Consider the following 19256-nt stretch of genomic DNA (forward strand, 5'->3'; position numbering starts at 1 on the left):
ACCATACCGTGATTGGAAGCAATTTTTTCAAACGCTGTGTTATAAAATATTCCCGGCCGGATAAATTTTCCGAATTCCAAGATTGAAATAGCTTCGAGTACGCGGAATTAAAAAGATAGAATTTAATTTAGATTCGAGACAGTAAAAATTTCCGGACTTGAGATCATGAAAGGTAAGGGATCAATTCGTCCCTTCGGGATGGTAGCTAGCAGCAGAAATCCACAGTGCTAAGACGAATGGTTGCGACGAGATCCTTCTTCGAAACGGAGAGTGTGTATTCCGTAAACTTTCGTGCGCGTGCAGGGAAAACAACGAGACGCGCGAGCTTGCTCGAATGAAATACTCGCTGGAGCAAAAACCGCGACAGGATTTGTTTGAACACCGGAAACGCGAAAAAGCCTGCACGCGCGCTCGCGCTCCTTTACGATTTCAACGAACGCAGAAATTCGCCCCGGGAACCGCGGATGTAATTAAGGTTTCATTATCGAGAGCCACCCTTTGCGTTCGACGGTCCGGTGAAATCTCCGCGGTTCGAATCCTGCTCTATTTCTGTGTATCTAACGGCGGAGATTTAAGAGGATCCGCTGGAATGCAAATACCCGCTGCCATTCCTCTTTGTCGGGATCCGTTCGCACGCGCGTTTTCAATTAACTCGGCTTTCCGAAGGGATCTTACATTTTCGAAAAAAACTGGCTCTCTTCACAACGTAGTTTCAGTCCCTTTTCCATTATTCAACCTTTTAACCCAAAATTCTCTGCGACGATAACTTCGCATCATCAAAGCGTATTTTTGCACCTCGAATATCGAGCGATTCAAAATGGTTCGAGAAAATAGAAGTCTAGAGCAATTTGGCTATCCGTCGATAAGAATATTCAATCTTAAAAACAGATTGGAAATAGGTATATCTGAGGTATTAACCACTTACCTTATGATCCGCTTCACAGCTTTAATTAGATCGTCCTCGTCGTTTGTAAAATCCTAGAAGAGAAGAAAATTTATATTTACCTCTATACTACAACAATTTGTCTATCCGTCAATCAGAATATTCAATCTTAAAAACAAATTGGAAATAGGTATCTGGGGTATTAAACACTTACCTTATGATCTGCTTCACAGTTACGAGTAGATCTTCCTCGTCGTTCGTAAAATCCTAGAAGAAGAAAATTCATATTTATGTCTATACTATAACAATATTTGTCTATCCGTCAATAAGAATATTTAATCTTAAAAACAAATTGGAAATAGGTACTGGGGTATTAACCATTTATGTATGATCCGCTTCACAGCTACAAGTCAATCTTCCTCGTCGTTCATAAAATCCTAGAAGAAGAAGAAAATTTATATTTTCTGTAGGAGGTTTGAAAAATCAGGATTTATTGGAGAAGTGTCCTCCTCCGCTGCTCAGGGCTAACTGCTTGAACACTAACACGGTGCTCTTTTTCAGAATCGTGGCAGCGCGGAGCCACGATCGGATCGATCGGCAATTGTTCGCGGCAATCTGTTTGAGAAACAGACATTGTAGCCAGGGGCCGTCGCTCGCAGCTTATATACATTTCCTAATGACTAGACTGCGGATTTTTGTGGCACATAATATTGTCTAAATTCGTTGCGATCGTTCATAAGAAATTATTCAACAAATTCAGTTCTTTCTGTGTATAACACAGTGGCTAAGAATGCGAATAGACACACTTTCGTTATTTTTATAAAGTAGTGCAACATAGTCACTTTTGATGTGAAAACCTAGTGTTAAATTCGACCTATTCATTTTTGTCAGAAATGGAAAATCCTCAGTCTACTGAATATCGAAATATAGAATTGAAGGAGTTGAAACATTCGGCAATGCTAAATCTTAGGAGATCAAAAATGCTACTATCAAATTCGCGGGCCAGTTACGAAAAAACGGGTCCACCCGGCGTCGTCCAAGGTTTAGAGGAGCTTTCAACGAAGGAACAACCGCGTTATCGAAGGGCAGCCACGTCAGCTCGGATACAAGGTGCTCGTTTCAGCGTTTTACGCGTGGTTCACGTTTCATTGACCGTCAACGGCGTCTCTCGCTCAGAATTTTAGGGAAATCCGTTTTCCCGTTAATCAGATAGCCGGTTTTATCGGCAGGATACAGTGCACTCTTCCTCCTCGAGGCTTTCGCTCTCGCCCCGAGCATAACTCTCGCTGCAGTTCGATCAGTGCTGCCAGATCGGGGAAATCGACGGGAATACATTTTACCCCCTGTGTGATTTTTATTTATTACTACGCTTATATTAGCTTGACGAGTTGTCGTTGTATGCGTCAAATCTTGTAATCGAATTTTAAACCACTTCCCGATGAGCTAGAGACTTGAAACTTTAAACATAGCTCAGAACTAGATGGCAATGCATTATTAAAAAAACAAATTAAAAAACAACTATGCGTCTAGGAGAAAAAAATTTTTTATATTAACCGTCACACCTCGCCGCGCGACGCTCTGTAGTACGTGATCGCGTTCAGCGATCCCCACTCCACGCGACAACGCTCCCTACTCCACTACGCGTTCCCACTCTGACTCATCCCCACTCCACTGACCCATTTTGCACCGAAGGAGTTCAGTCAGTGTGGTGTTCCATTTCGGACAATTTCGGACTCCATCAAGAGACGTCGTCTCTCATTCTTTCTCGCATATTTCCATATCTTGCGTCTCTATATATATCTTACTATTTCATACCAGTATTACTATATCTTGCGTTCCATTTAACAAAGACTGAAAAGTAGAAAATAAAAAATATATAAAAAAAAAACTTTTTAAAAGCCACGCTTATATTAAAATGAACTAAAGAGGAGAAAACCATTTTTTTAGGCATTAGTGACTATAAATAAAAGCGTGGAGCGCCCGCGAATATTACGTCAATATAGTTTAGCGCTCCACGCTTTTATTTATAGTCACTAATGCCTAAAAAAATTATTTTCTCCTTTTTAGTGCATTTTAATATAAGCGTGGTTTTTAAAAAGCTTTTTTTATATATATATTTTTCATCATTATACACGCTGGAAGAGACGAGCAAAGTTCGGTATTACAGTCCGGTAGTTGGCCGCCGTAAACGTTGCGTCCACACGACTGTGATGAACCCTCTAGAACAAGCCTCATCAAAGAATGATTTGTCCGCGAAACGATCATTTGATTGCAGGAAAAATGGGTCATATTTTACTGCGGGAAATTCTGGTCGGAACGGCGCCTCTGCCAGCGCAACATATTCATCCCACCTCGAAAGAGTACCATTATTGCAGTTACTATACTGTGCTTATGGCGTCAAACGAACGGAAACAAAGTTACAGGCAATAATGATGTGCATTAATTTAATGCATGTACAGTAGAAGAAACGGTAGAACAATTAACGAGTATATGTCTGAAATTATCAAAGGGTGAAATACATTTTTACTGACCTTCCACTTGTTGTTAATTGATGCAGAACATTTTTATTCCACGTGCACATTCACAGTGTAATGATATAAAATAAACATTTGATAGATAACGCTCGAAGAACTTCTATAAAATCAAATTATAATCCTATAAAATTATGGTCTGCTTGTTTGTGAGTCTGCTACGTAGCAAAATTATAAAGCCGGATTAAGCTCGGACATGAAATAACAGACTGTTTTAGTTTCGCTCGACTGACGTACGAAATAATATAATAAATAATATATGGCGGACTCGATTGTTTCGAATGGAGTCGTTCCTCGAACGGAGAAATATTCGCGCCTACAGTGACTCCCACTAATATTTGGACACCGTTAAAAAGACGATCACTTTTTTAATATCGGACCATGATTAAAAAAGTGGATGGATACCGTGGGGAGGATTGTCCCTCTCCATTAAAAATACAAGGTCCATTTTGAAGCGGTCGAGATGTTCGATACTCGAGAAATAGATGCGACGATGATTAATGGCCAATTTTTAATTATCCCTTCGATATTTACGGCTGCCTCGAGATTATCGCGGCCGGCCTGTCTTGTCGAAACTATTCAATTACGCCCGCTGATGAATGGGGTGTCCGCGGGGCGAGAACGAGCCGAGAGATTTATAGAAATTCTATCGGAACCGAGTTCTTTCGAATCCTTTCGATTTGTGTTCGACGTCACCTTGCTGCCGAAGGAAAAGACACTTCACGTTTGGTCTCCAATCAGCTCTAGTTTAACCCCTTGCACCGACGAATTAACTCGTCATCCCTAGTCGAGGAGTTAACACTAGGCTTACAGAGCACTAAAACTATTTTACGTTACCAAATTTACAGCCATTTTTTCAATACTGTACAGAGCGATTCTGGGAACTGGGCAATAGTTCCTACAATTCATATTGAAAGGAGACTTCTTGTAGTAGTATTGTAGTATTTCCTGACACGATATGTCAAATTTTTCCTGTATCATTGTTTTCTATTTTACCACGTTTTTATTAGCTCGCTTTCTTGTCTGTCTGTCTGTTCGGTACAAATTTTGCAATTGATTTGAAACTAACTTCCCGTTGAGCTAGAGACTTGAAATTTTAAACATAGCTCAGAACTGGATGACAATGCAATATTTTTAAAAAATATTTAAAAAAGCTAATGCGTTTAGGAGATATAAACTATTAAATTTAACCGTTACACATTATTTTTATTTAATTAATTATGTTTACTTAAAAAAGAGCAGTGACTTATCCCAGTTCCCAGAATCACCCTGTATACGCAAAGAAATAAATTTGTTGAATAAATCCTCACGGATGCATCTTTACACCCTCAATGATCGTAAATTAAAAGCATTTAAATCATTTTGACTGAACGCAGTGTTAAATACAGGAAAACAAATTGTCTACTTCTTCGAGAAAATTGCAAACATTAAAGTTCTAATCGTTGCAAAGATCGTAGCGCAAAGGGTTAACGCGAAGAGCTGAAGCTCGGAGATGGAGGAAATTAAGGTAAATGAAAAGCGCAGAACAAGACGGTTCCTCTTACGCTAGGAGGGAAGAAAGTGGGAAATCCGCGCAGGGGCGTTGGGGAGGGAGATTAGCTGGATAAATAAGCATCCTTGATCTTGGCGGTAGCCGTTCCAAACGATTTTGCGTCGCTTGATCCGACCCAGAAAGGTGGGAGAGAGAAGGAGCTTGGTTCTCGAGCCTCTGAGGAACGATCAGAATAAAGCAGGGGCCACCAAGATCGCCTAAGTGCGGCGAAATCCGCGCTCTCCTTTATGGCAGGCAACTCGGACGACTTTTCTTCCCCTGCAACCGATGTGTCCCCAGACTTTCCTCGAGAAACGAGAGCCAAGGAAAAAAACAGCTCTGCCCAATTGTACCACGCGAAGCTTCCGAGAAGGAACGGCTGAACGATTTTCCCGTAAATCTTTGTTACCCGTAAAATGACTGGAGACGAGGAGTGTCCACTAGAGCGGCTTGAGAAAACATTTTCTTCGACATCGGAAACGTGCCACACGGGAAAAGGTGTGGTTCGACGCACTAATGACAGAATCAAAATCCCAGAGATGTGCGATGATGCCTTCAGGTTGCGCATTGAGCCCAAAATTTGAAAATCTTGAAAATTTTAATATCAAAATCTACACAAAACTACTACAAAATAACAATATCAACGTACGGCGCACAGTGGGACGAAAGGACCTGACAGCGATCAAAAGCTAGAGAATACCTACTCTAAAATATTGCTACAATCGAGAAACGTGTTTGCAGGCGTTCCGTGGTTTTCCGAAATTTATTTTTAACTAAACGGGACAGAGGAGCAGAGAAACAGTGATTTAAAGAGATCGCGGATAAAATAGGGGCTAACACGGACAAAGAACAGTCGAGAAAAATAAGAATTGTTCCAGATCTTCAGATAGAACTTGGCTTAGTTTGTAAGAACACTTTCGAACTTTTGCTACCGTTTTTAAGAGCGATAGTCACCTTAAAGCGACGCTTTGTCCCCTGTTACTGCAGCTTTGTCAGGATCAGATGGTCCATCATATTCTTGCATGCCGTACGAGTAAATGCGAATTTGCTGAAGGTCTGCAAATTGGCCTGATAAAACTTGAAGAGCGTCTTTGCGAAACCGCTTCTGAATACCTTCAAGAGTTATTATTCGGGAAAGTTGTTTGCTAGGAAACTGTTGTAAAAGCCACGAAATTGGAAGATGGAAAATTCGAGATTGAAAGACTGTCGTAATGAAACAGGAAAATGAAAAATAAGTGATTCAACCATATTCTTACATACTGTCCGATCTCTTTTCGATCGCATTTCGTTTAAAAGACGGTATACTCAATGAAACTGTAAAGCGGAGATGGTTTAAACGATGGCCTAGAATCTTTGCGAGAGTATTCCCGAGAAATTTGCGGGGGTTACGAGAAGATTGCGCGTTACCGTTCTCGAGAAGCTCGAGGTTTTCTTGTATTTTGGATATTAAACATCCAGACAGAGTGAGAGAGAGGGAGAGAGAGAAGAGAGAGAGCGAGGGAGAGAGACCGTGTCAACTCGGTCAGAAAAGAGCCCGGTGAATATTGCTCGTTCCGGCTCGAAGCGAGTCTCGTCGGCATCCCTTATGTTTCGTGTAACGGGGGTGGAAAGAATTTGTCTCGGGAGAAATTGCGTCTAAAGAATCCTCGACGCGAAGCACCCCCGAGGATAGGTCCTGGAGTCTGGAAGGTCGAACGCGTCGGCGTCGCGTCTCGTCGGCTTAACTCTTTGCCCTAAAACGACGTCTCCTAGGCACCGGTTTCGGGTGGCAAACTCCATTACTATGTCCCCGAGACGTCAATTCCTAAAGCTGTTCGTCGTGTCTTTAATGGCACTCTAGCCACCCGATTAGCTACGACAAACATTGATTCTGTGAGGGGGTATTCTTGTTTGCGAGGCCGTTTCTCCGCGAATCTTCAGGAATGTTTTTCATCAAAACTGTCGGACCATTCGCATCGAAGTTTTGCACGCATATTCATTGGTATTTGGAGTACACATGAGATTATCTTCCAGTAAAAATAATAAAAATTACAAAATGGTGACATTTATGCGACTTTTAATGTTCAGAAATTTTTTTCGGAAGAACTATTGAATTTCCTGCATCATTTATTGATATTTCAAGTAAGTAAATGTGGCTTCCTCCAAACTTTTTCTCTTCTGGATGAGTGGAAGGTGTTGATGTAAAAATCACCAACAATTTTTTTTGTTATAAACGATTTTGCAAGTTTCTCTTACAAATGTCCACCGATCCAGAGATGTAGATTCAACCCTAGGACGGATGACCATTACATTTTATACACTCTGTACAAATGCAGCGAAGGCCCGAGCTAACAGAAATGAAAAGTCTTGTTTATTTACAAAACTCGAGACGAGATCGTAGGGCAAAGGGTTAGCCCTCGAGAGGAGCCTATCGTCGGCTGGGTCAGATGGCCAGCTGTCGCTGTCGTCGCTGCCAACCCTCTAAAAATACGTGGAGCTTCGAGCTTCGAGCTTTGGCCCCTTCTCGTTTCAACTCTGAGTCAACTATAGGAACTCCTTGTCTAATTTTACACGCGCGAAACACTGTCCACGCGGTCGGTGGGAAACTATCCTCGCGAACTAGAAGAGAGAGATCGCACCGCGCCGCGTCGCGTCACGTCGCGTCGTGGCCTTGGTGATTGTGAAATTTGGACGGGGGCCTCGCAAATCTTTCGATCCTCAAGAGGGAGAGGGAGAGAGATTCGTCGATCGGTCTGATACACGAGACGACCGTAAACAGTCGATGCAAAAGCGACACACACCACCCCCGCCTTTGATCGTCGTTCGACGCTCCGGCGCTCGTCTACCCTCCGTTTAGACGCCAAACCTCCACGTTTACGGTCGATTAAATCATGCTTGTCGCTAACCACTTCCTCCGTGAAAAGAAAATATTTTACTTTCCTTATTTACTCAGCACCCGTGGTAATTCTCTCAGTACTCGCGCGGACACAGATTTCTACCGTCAATAAACGCAATATTGATTTTAATTAGATTTCCCCGTATTTTTATTATCCCAAGTCAATTGAATATCCCGCCGCAAACAATGTACTCTTAAGAAAGCGGCGCGCTTTTGTATCGCAACCGACCAGTCGTGTCTTTCAGAGGACTTTTATAACACAAATGTACATTTTAATTGGATATGGATGGATATGGACATGATATTTGGTCCCCTCAGGGTTTCAAATTCATTTACCAATCCTCTTCCTCTTTCCACTCTCACCATCGCCTTTTCAGCGGGACCTACTGTTTATGGTGGGTTCCGAACCACCTTATGTACATTTTAATTTTGGACAAATATCCATCGAACGAATCATGAAGGATTAAACAGCCTCAAATAATGATTATGTTACAAAAATATATATATATCAATGTATTTGTAAGAGTGTAGAATCGTCTACGACTAAAGCACAGAAAATTCTTCAAGTTCCGAATGCGACTTCGTTCTTTAAATTCTCCTCCTCCGTTCTTCTTTTCGGATTCGAGTTCGATGTAATTACACGGTCTCTAGAACTGAATTGGCGAGTATGAAAAAACAGCAGAGAGCTCATGGGAACCGGGAAGATGGAGAATTCTGTCGAGAACGAAGCGGTGAAGCTGACAGAACGTATCGCCGCCGGTCGGGTCGGCGAACGAGGATCGTTTCTCCTGGAAACGGTGGAATTAGGCTTTCGGTGGTGAGATGATCGTGAGAGGGACACGGCAGTGTCCTTTGAGAAATCCCCGACATCTATTTCCAAAATGGGTCGTGCGTAAGAGCGACGAGGCGAGAATCTTTCGTAGAACAGTCGGTGGCGACGATGTACCGAAAATAATCCACGTGGCATCTCGCCGTTCCCGTTCGCGCGCGATCGCCTTCGTATCGGTGACGGAAAATAAAAAAGAAGACGCACGAGGGGAAACAATACATACTTTGCGGTTCGTAAACATTTCAGCGGCGATTCTCGAAGAGGAACGACGCGTCGCGTCGAGGTGAAAATAGAGAGGCCAGTTGGCGAACACCTTTATAATCTCTGTTTTCGAATTCCGATTTGCAGAATTTAAATTTTGTTGCCATTGAAGTATACACTGAAAAGCAAGAAAGATCTTTTGACCTGCGTTTATCGCACGTCGAGGGCCTAAGGAGGAATAAGGCAATTAGGGTAAACTGTACCATTGCTGGCACTGCAGTAGTTATTGGCACTTTTGATTTAAACGGCAAATATTAAGAATTCCCTGGTATAGAAAATCATTTTATATTGCTTCTTATTTATGTTTCAAAGCAACGTTGTAAGTTTTCATAAAAGAGTTCCACATGACTGTTAGCAACGCTGGTACATCCAGTAAGACCGACGGATGACCACAGTGCAGTGTAAACAGTGTTTTATTAAAATTTTCGTTACGAGTAAGTTATACTTTATCGTTTTGTAACTTAATTTCGGACTGTACTACGGATGTAGTAAGTGCGTATATGTTTAATTATAAAACAAATAGAGCCTGTTTAAAGTTTACTTCTCACTGTGCCAATGACTGTACTGTTTGTCTTACGATTGTTATTCACTGAATATATTTTATAATAAGAGATTTACGGATCGTAAAACTGTGTGATTTTGTTGAAAAATCTCTAGTAGCTTATAATAATAGCAACTTAAGCTCGTTTAAACATTTCAAAAGAGATAAAAAAATTTTTACTACGATTTTGGCTTAGGGTGCCAAGTATTGTACAGTTCACCTTAATCAAGTTCAGTCAGTCCGAGCCAGCCTACCGAGCAAGTCACAGCTCTCACACGGTTCACTAAATGTATATAATTCAGTGTTAACATTAAAAGGTGGTCACTAAGTATTTCAAGTTTCATCACGGTTTGAGCATTGCGTTATATGCAAACATTATTTATTCACACCTGAACAACGTTTATTTCATTGCCGATAATTGCTTTGTAAGAATTCGAGGATTATTGAAGTATTATTGACGGATTATTTCGTACTAAAATATAACAAGGAATCGGACACGAACCATTGCAGTGAGCTAATATTAGTGAAGATTTTCTCAATCAATGAAATCCTCCAGTTTTATTTGGTACAAAAAGTTTAGAAACAATCTGCTGGAACATCATTTTAAAAGATACTGAAGATTGGTTGAGAATATTGCAGAAAGAGCCGTGAACAGAATGCCATATGATAAAATTGATTAAGAGAAAAAGAGTAGCTCAGGACCACCCTAGCAATACACGAGCAATAAGCAACCGTGGCGAATTTATTCTGCCCGATAGTATCACGGGGTGCACGCGTTGCAAGTTGCAACCGAAGTCAACGCAACCAGGGAGACGTGCCGTCTGATCTTAAACGGCTGCTACCACTTATCGCATTCTCATCTCGTCGCGGCACGGTTATTCCACTTTCCGAGGACAATGCAGCGACGCGACGCGACGCCCAGTGACGGTCGCCGACGCACGCCTCCCTCACGCATCCGGTCGACGATCGTTTTGTCGCGTCAGTGGAACAAGCATAATTGACGACCTTGCTTGCGAAAATCAAGCGAGTCGACTTTTTAGTTAAATTGTGTTCAAAGTTCTAGAACTGGGAAAATAAAGCCAATAGAGGGAAGGAATGAAAATAGAAATTTTGGTCGATCGCAACAATTATTTGTAGACTGCAGATTTGATGCGCTTGTGCTAAAGAAGGGTAGGGTACAATTTAAAATAGTACAAAAGATAATACAATTATTATTTTCAACTTCCTAAAATTATTCAACAAAGGAAACATATTTTAGCTTGACCCACTCTTACAATGGATGCACACGATTATCACTTTCACAAAAAAGAAATCATCGAAAAAAAACATAGAAGCATTTAAACAGAGTTTGTATTATGTAGACCAAATGACAATACACCTAAACTCAGTTTACATTCTTTTCAGTATTCGTATAGTTTCGATTCCGTATTTCATTTCTAAATTTCAGCAGTTAAATCAATTATCCCATTGACGATTACAATTGAAAGGAATGTAATCGTTAATCGCAATTAACGACTAAAGTAGAAATTTAACCGCAATTAACGACTAAACTAGGAGATTAATTGGGTCAACTTCACTTTACCGGACTCAAAATTAGTACCTTTCTCCTATAAATTAGGATGTATTTGGTATGTAATCCAGCACCTCAACTATTGATCCTAGAGGTTCGAAACTTCGATCTGCATCCGCGCCGGGTACAAATCTACTGAATTGCATACCAAATACATCATAATTCGTAGGAGAAGGCACAAATTTTGAGTCCGGTAAAGTAAAGAGCAGCTAAATAGATTGAAGTAGAAATTTATTCGTCAATCGTTGATTAAATTTTTGTCCGGTATAGGCAGAGAGAGGGTAACTTTTCCCCCTCAATTCGTGCTCCCTCCCCTCATCTGGCGACCCTGGATGAATTTCCTGCGGTAATTGCTCTAGAGTCTGTGAGAACGATACTCGTTCCGGCCCGCTGTATTTTCGACAATAACGCAACCTCGCGGAGTCTCGATCCGAACCATCTGCTTTGATCGCAAAGGTGTCGAGAAGAGATCGAACGCCCCCGTCACGCGTATCTCCGACCAAGGACACAGGAGATCCTTTTGTCCGTCGGAGAACGATCGTTCTCGCGAGCTATGAAATCTGCTCGACCCGCGGCCCGACGGTTCCCGACTTCCTAATAGCCGCGTAAAAGAGAAGACACACCAGATGTTGTTCACACTTGCTGGTTATTACTTATAAGTGACAGTAATACCGTCTCATTTCCTGGCCGCTCCACTTTGCGAGACCAACGAGACCCGCAGCCTCGACACAATGCGACCGATTTACGAAAGTCGGTCCAATGGCGATGCCTCTTTGTCCCCCGGGCTTTATCATCGTCGTTTCAAAATCGTGCCACGACGTTTTAGCTCCTTTATAGGCGGAGGGAACCTTTGCCTCATCCATTTTTATGGATATCATCCCCCTCGACCGCTGGCACCGCAAAACATAAAAATCCAACGCAATTCGAGCAATTTATTCGATGACAGAAGGACAAACAGTCGCGATTTGTCACGACCATTGGAAGCTTTGTCTGCATTCATTTCGCAGGAGCTTGCCAAGGGAACGTTTAATATATCAGCGGAAAAATGAATTTCTTAAATGTAGATAAATAGCTACGCGGTTCTATTCGTTCCACTGCTGCGCCGGCGAACGTGAAAATGCAACGAAATTCGAGTTAATTTATCTAGCGAAACCAAGATGAACGGTCTTCTATTATTATTTATTGTATTATGCTATTATGCTTATTGTATTGTGCTTATTTTATGCTAATGTCTTCAATGAGAATGGATGGGATTAATCCCATCAGTGCACGAGGGATAAATCCGCGCTCGAACTATTCAATTTTAGATGAGGCTTCAGCTAAGAGTCTCAGGGGAAGCCGGTTTTCGGACGACTGCGGAGTCGCGGTACTGATTCTGAGTCATTGTCATCAGAGAATGATCGCGCACGGCAGTCATCTTCTATAAATAATCATCGGACCTGCGGCGCGTGGCACACGAGCACAACGGGAGAATAGCAACGCCGGATAAATATTTATTCGTAAACGATGGCTTAATTTGAAAGTGTCGCGCGCGGAACGGAGGGTTGGTCGAGTTTTATCGCGACAAATCGCGCCGCCCACGGGCGTAGTCGTGCAGGTACGTCACCGTAACGATGATTAAGGCTAACGACTGCACACGACGTTACCCGAATTAGCGGTTTAATCAAAACGATTCGTTGCGTCGGCGAGGCTCGATGCACAAAGGCGATTCGGCCGGTTCCATTGTTCGGCCGGCGGCGACGCGGCGGAGGCTGCACGAAAGACTCCTGGCGATTTCTGTTGCACACGACTCGCCAATTAGGGAACAAGCACGATTATCAGATTTAACCCTAAATAACCGAGTTGTCTGCGAACGACGTTATCGCTAGACCGCGGAACGCCCATTACAGGGCTGAATATCTTCCTTTCTTTTAATCTCTGTCACAACTATCAAATCTGATTACAATTGCTAACCACTCGTGAAAATGACAACGTCAATTATGCACATAATTGTGAAAGTGGTCCAAGTTATATTATGTGGACCGTTTATTTTGAAAGTGGTATAAGTCTATTTGCAGCCCGTAAATATATATTATTTTAATTAGCCTCAAAAAAATGTATATGATCAAATTACATATTGATAAATAAGTAGAAATATTGCCAGACTTGACATAATTAATTTATACATATTTTTAAATTGACTAATATGCTAACCTTTTTAATTTTCTCGAAACAAAAAATGGACTTGCACCACTTTCAAAATAAATGGTCCATATATTGCTTGTTTCGAGATATTTAAAGGAATAGGATTTTAACAGTAAATGAATTCCATATAATGTTGAAATAACAAGCACTATCTGACGGTGCATTGAATTAATTCAGTTTAAAATAATGTGATGAGAAATAACTGATAAACTCATTTTCTTTAAATTTTCACTTACACCACTTTCATAATTATGAAACAATCAGAAACTGCTAAAGTATTTTACCTAAACTTTTACCTGCGAAGAAACAGGATAAATGGAATTAAAAAGTTATATTAATATTTATCCAGCGGAACATTCGGAAAAAATGTACCCCATGTTGTGAGACAGTGAGACAGCACACTTGTCTCGATTGAGGCAAAACCGTCCCCACCGTAGCTCTTACGAAGGTTCAGTTGTCTAGAATTAATTGAATAGCCGTCGTTCCGGCAGAATCCAAGAAGTTTGTTATCAAGAGGAGAAAGAGGAAACGCGTCTCGTTCGAGCGACAGTCTTGAAAGAGTTGGCACGGTAACCTCGATGCAACAACAAGATCGATAATTTCAGCCGTGCCGGCTCGCCGAGTCCGTTATCATGATTAATGAATGAGTTATAATTACGGGAAGAAGGCTAATAAAGTCGTTGAGACGTTGTCGTCCTCGAATTATCATTAGCGAGGCTATTCTCGTGGTCGCTCTCGTCCGGCATCCCCGATGTCATGCCGTGACCGTTCTCACGAAATCCGTCGACGATCCAACTCCTCCGAACGCATGCAACTCCGTTTCCAACGTCTTCCGACGAGCCGTTTTGCACGCTTCCCCACACCAATTTCACCGGCTTCCGTTACACCAACTTTAATTAACCATCTCCACAAAACTTTCCTCTCGAAAGTTCCTCCAATCGAAAAAATTTCGGAAAAATCACGCGTGCGCCTTCGCGCTCGTACTGCCATGTTTTCGCGTTAACCAGTCATCGCTATTCATTACAGTTCTCTTCGGGGTATAAAGCTGATGAATTGAACAGAGAATTTTGTCCGTCCGTTTCCTATCTCGAATAGATTTCTCTGAATTTAACAATTGTGAGGTATCGTAATTATTTCAAGACCTGGAATGACTGATCCATATTTAAGAATCCCTTATTACGCTAATATAGTTATTGTACTAACAAAAAAAGAATTTTAACTTTTCAATAGTTGTGTTTTATCATATGGATTACTTTGGTTCCGTGGAATTGTTGAGATTGTCGCTCCGGCAGTCAAAGCATTAAAGAGCAAATTTAATTCCTCAATTTCCGGCGATAAAACTATAAATAGCTGTCACATTAGGAACGGCAGAAAGGGTAATGGACCTCGAAGAAGTATTTTGAAACGTTTAAAAAGGCGTGTTGATGCAATGCAAGTTGATGCTACACTGATTACGACCTCGCTGCAACTTTCTTTCTGTTCGCATCGTTTGCGGATCACGCAAGTAGCAGACGAGGGAATAATTCGTCGGCGGAACGAGCGGTTGCGCAAGTTCGCTCGTATTTATATCGCGGTGCAAAGTACCCGCATAAACAATAATTAGCGAGTCGCGTGGGAGGAATGGCAAAGTGGAACGTCCGATAAATACGATCGCGTTACCACCGGCCGTCGAAATCGATCGGACCACTATTTTCATTGAAATTCTCGTCTCCAAACTGAGAATTTGTCGTTCTAATTTGGACTCGAGGCAATTTTAATTCCAAAATCAAGGCATTTCTTAAACCTAGATCATTTTTATCGTATGTAATCTCTTTTACATTGGGCACATCGAATTGAACCTGTTTTCTCATACAACGGTGGAGCTTTTTGCAATTCATAGAATACAGACGAATTTAATAATATTTAACCCTTCGCTGCATAAAAATCTGCATAAGTCTGGTAAATAGTAAACTAAGAAAGTGTTTCTTACTATTCTACACATTTTATCTTATTTGATAAAATGTTGTTTTAATTTTTTAAGATATTTCTCCCTTAAATAAAACTCAAAAACTGACCTTCTTTCAATTTTTTCATCCCAATTAAAAAATCATGCACAGGTTAAACTGTTTTGTAGTATGCGGTAGTTCTGTGGTACGACTATAATACTACGTTGAAACCGTGGCGAACGCGAGATGAAACAATCGCGAGGAAGTTAGTAAACTGCGACAAAAGTTTGCGTATCACGTTCCGCTCGGACGATCCCTCCGCGAAATATGGAAGCTCGCGACGATCTGTATCCATTTCCGCGTAGGTTTTCGGGAGCTTAATCCGTCGGCTTGCGGCTGCTAACTTCGTCCGACGGCTCGCGTTAAACCATCGCTCGGAACCGCTCCGACGCTTCGCAGTCGTCGGAAGCGTAAAGTTCCTTTTGCAGACAATTATTGGATTAAGAGGAATACTTATAAATCTTTCCCAGTGATCCGTAGAAGAGGAAATACGAGCGAACTATTCGGTGGATTGAAATTGACAAGAAGCTCTGCGATCTTTATCTTAAAGATCAATCGATGAAACTTGTACCTTGGTTTACGATCGTCGGAAGCGTAAACGGTCTTTTCTAAACGCTTGTTGGATTAAATCGAGTCCCGATAAAATCTTCGGTGATCCGGAAATACAAGTCGAATACTCGAACGCAAAACGAGATCTGCAATTTCACCTGAAAGATCGGTAGAAACGACTCGTTCGTATCGACGCGGCGCTTTTCTAGACAATTATTGTTATATAATTATTATATATAATGACGAGAAAAAATATAAGAGCCGAGGTCTCGATAAATTCGAAAATTTCGCGGAGGCGCTGTTAATGGCGATCAGCGGAGGAGAAAGTGGTCGAGCCGAGAGAAATCCCTGTGAAAGCCAAATAGGAGGACCAGAGAGCGGTATCATCCACGGGACAGTTCCGAAATGCTCGGCGCGAAAATTGCATACCGCTCTCGCAATTCGAGCTGACGCGGAGCCTCGTAAATCACCGTGCGAAAGTACAGTAAAACTTTGCTTTCCCCGGCGCGGCGGAACCCGGGATATTGCGTTCGTCCCAAAGTCAAAGTTTGAACCGCAGCGTCTATAATAAATCTAGAAAAGGCTTTGCGTGCTGCCGCGTAAGCTCCCGAGGATCGATCTTCGATTGGCGAGCAAAGTTTGCAAAGGGACGGTGGTTCCGGATCGATCCAAGATTCCCGGAGGTTTCGACGCCGCCGCTTTCACCGGGAAAACCGAAACTGCGCGGGGGGCAAGTTCGCGCTCGAACTGTTCCTTAACAACAATGGTTTTGCATCGAGCTGGCAAATTAGTTCCCCGAGTTCGTTTGCAGCGGGAGAGCGAGCGCCGAAATCATATCGACGCAAACATTTAAACGATTTACTTCTGCCAACAATTTATCGGAGACAGGAAACAGGAAGTTCGCTGGAACGACACTTACCGGGAACACCTGCTCTCCGCGCGAAAGTTTAATTGGGGACGTAAACGGTCTGCCGACGGAGCATTCGTTCCCCGAGCATGCAGTCGCTGCAGAAAAATGCGACAGAACTCGCAACGACTTCAAACTTTCCTTATATCGAGATAATCTTAGGTCGAGTATTTTAACGAAATAGTTCTGAAATGAAGTCTCCAAAGGGCCGACAAAATAAACTTCGAAAAAAAAAGAGAAATGTTTCTAAATCATTCTAGTATTCTTCTACCCAGCAGGAAACTATTCTACGGAATAAATCGACAATTCAACAAGTTTAATGTCTTTCCCCAATGTGTAGAAGGGACGGTAAAACAAAATTTATCGCTTTTCAGCGCAAGTAAAAATTCTGGCATGTACTCGTTTACTCGTCCGCCAGAGACCTGAATTTCTATGGAATAAGTCGACGATTCTCTCCTCTTTCGGTGCAATTTAAAGGAAAATATTCATAAAATGTTTATAAAAATAAAGGTGAATATTTAAAGGAAAAGAATATTAACACCAAATGAATTTCACATAATGTTGAAATAACAAGCACTATCTAACGGTTCATTTTTGACAATATCGTAACAATTACATTGAATTCATTTAGTTTAAAACAATGCGATGTGAAATAACTAGGGGTGTGCGAGATCCCGTCGGGATCTAGAAATCTAGAAATAACTGATAAACTCATTTTCTTTAAATTTTCACTTGGACCACATTCATAATTATGGGCACATAGTTTTTCCGGAAATATATACGTAGAAGGGAAATACGAATATTTATTACTGCCGAACAATAACGTATAATCCGCTTATGTTTCTATCGGCGAAAACTCCCGACCGAAGGTCGGACGCTGTCGGAAGGGAAATGTCGACGCAAGACCGTAAACTGATAAAACGTATCGCGGATCGATCCTCCGGCACGAATTTAAGCCGGGTTTGACAGATTTCGCTGAAAACAACAGCCCGCCGATGCATGAATTCGATACGCGTAGTAGAATTTCGGAGGTAGGAACCACGTTCCTCCGTGTATGTGGGAAATCAACGGCGCGGAAATTAGGAAAGGACGGGAATTGTAGGTCGGAGCGTGTACCAATCGACGATAAATGTTGCGGAACCGGTCGCTCGATCGTGTCCAATTGCGATCGCTGTTTTCCCGCTGCGAAAGAAACGGAAATTCGATAGAAATTTTATCTTACCGATGCAAATGGCTGGCAGATTAACGGTCACGTTTCATCGGCGGCGAACACTCCCTATATCGAAAATTCTGGCGGCCACTGACGCGCTGCTCGAGTCACGCTAAACCACTGATACAGAGATCATTCGGGGACATTCGGTTATTCCCCACTCGCCTCACTGTTTACAAAGTAAAGTCGAGGTTAATGTCTACGTCTTCTGTCTAACGATACTGGCATTGTGTACGGTCGGAAGAGGCCAACAAACTCACCGATACCTTCGGATCACAACAATCACGGTCCCGCGTGCCTTCTTACAATTAGGATGCGTCCCGACTCGACATCTTGGAAGGCTGCAACGCAATTCTCCCTGGGAGCAAAATTTGATCAGCCCCGGTGGCTCCGCTAATTCGTTTCGCCGCTTCTTAGCTGCTTTATCCAATGAAATAACTACTTTAATGCGAAATAGATATTTGCTAATGTGGTCGGCACCTTTGTTTATGCTTGACACACTAAATTTAAAGTTTTGATATTATAAATACTACAACCCTCTGGGCGGGTTGCGCCCGACCACTGGCGGTAGACCTGAAAAGATTGTTATAGCAGACAAAAAGTGCGCACGGATCAGATCGATGGGATCAAACATAGATACACACACACATACTTTTCTATTTTATATATATATATATATATATATATATAGATATGTATGTATTTTATATATAGATAGATATGCGAGTAATTAAAAGCTAACTCCGGATACGATCGTCCAAGTTCAGGATCGCCTGTTCGTTTTCTTCGAAGCAGGAAACGTCGCGAAATGTACACGAATTGCGTTAGACTTTAGACGATCGTCGGATGGCTCGCCTCCAATACCTCATTCTCTTTCTGATTACAGTTTCGAGGGGAGACGTTCGAGGCGAGGTCCCGGAGGGATCACCGCGGAATCACGACACGTCGCAGATGTACATACGGGAAGTCTGCGAGCTGGAAGTTCCATCGAGATTGGACAAATTGAAATTGACTCGGCGACGGTTCAGGGAGGACGGGAAGAGAGGAATCTTCGGTGGAGGAGAGCCAGATAGCGGATTCGAAGGGCCGCGGCGGTGAGATCTTCGTCATGGTGCCGAGATTGTCGGTGCTCGGCTCTCACAAAGTCAAAAGGTAGTGAGAGTCGAATCGCGGGGCTCGAATTTCGAAATTCCATCTCGCCGGTGGTTTACGAATCCTCCGAAACCAAAAAAGAAACCGGGAAGGTTCTCTCGAGTGAAAAGACTGCTAAAGACCCGATAGAGGATCGACCGAGGATCGAGTTGGAAAATGGTAACGTGAGATCGAAAACAATCAACGGATAAAGAAGACGGAGGGAGGAGAAGCTGATGACGAAGCAGCGGGCAAAGAACTGCGACGAA

The 19256-nt window shown here is 42.2% G+C and overlaps 1 protein-coding gene across 4 annotated transcripts in view; it reads right to left on the reverse strand.

Moving 5' to 3' along the window:
• LOC143215131 (uncharacterized) overlaps positions 1 to 18905 on the reverse strand; it is a 113565-nt gene extending 94660 nt beyond the window's left edge. Inside the window, exons 1-5 of one of the 4 annotated variants that reach the window (XM_076436989.1) lie at positions 18123 to 18905; positions 17869 to 18025; positions 1262 to 1320; positions 1098 to 1150; positions 926 to 978 (exon numbers count right to left, since the gene is read on the reverse strand). The gene's annotated coding sequence lies outside the window, so the exon portion shown is untranslated. Of the gene's footprint in view, positions 1 to 925; positions 979 to 1097; positions 2802 to 17868; positions 18026 to 18116 lie in introns of those variants that run through there. The other 3 variants (XM_076436975.1, XM_076436983.1, XM_076436999.1) reach the window with 3 other exon arrangements.
• Positions 18906 to 19256: the final 351 nt, after the last annotated feature.

The sequence above is a fragment of the Lasioglossum baleicum genome, chromosome 1 (assembly GCF_051020765.1).
Source record: "Lasioglossum baleicum chromosome 1, iyLasBale1, whole genome shotgun sequence".
NCBI lineage: Eukaryota > Metazoa > Arthropoda > Insecta > Hymenoptera > Halictidae > Lasioglossum > Lasioglossum baleicum.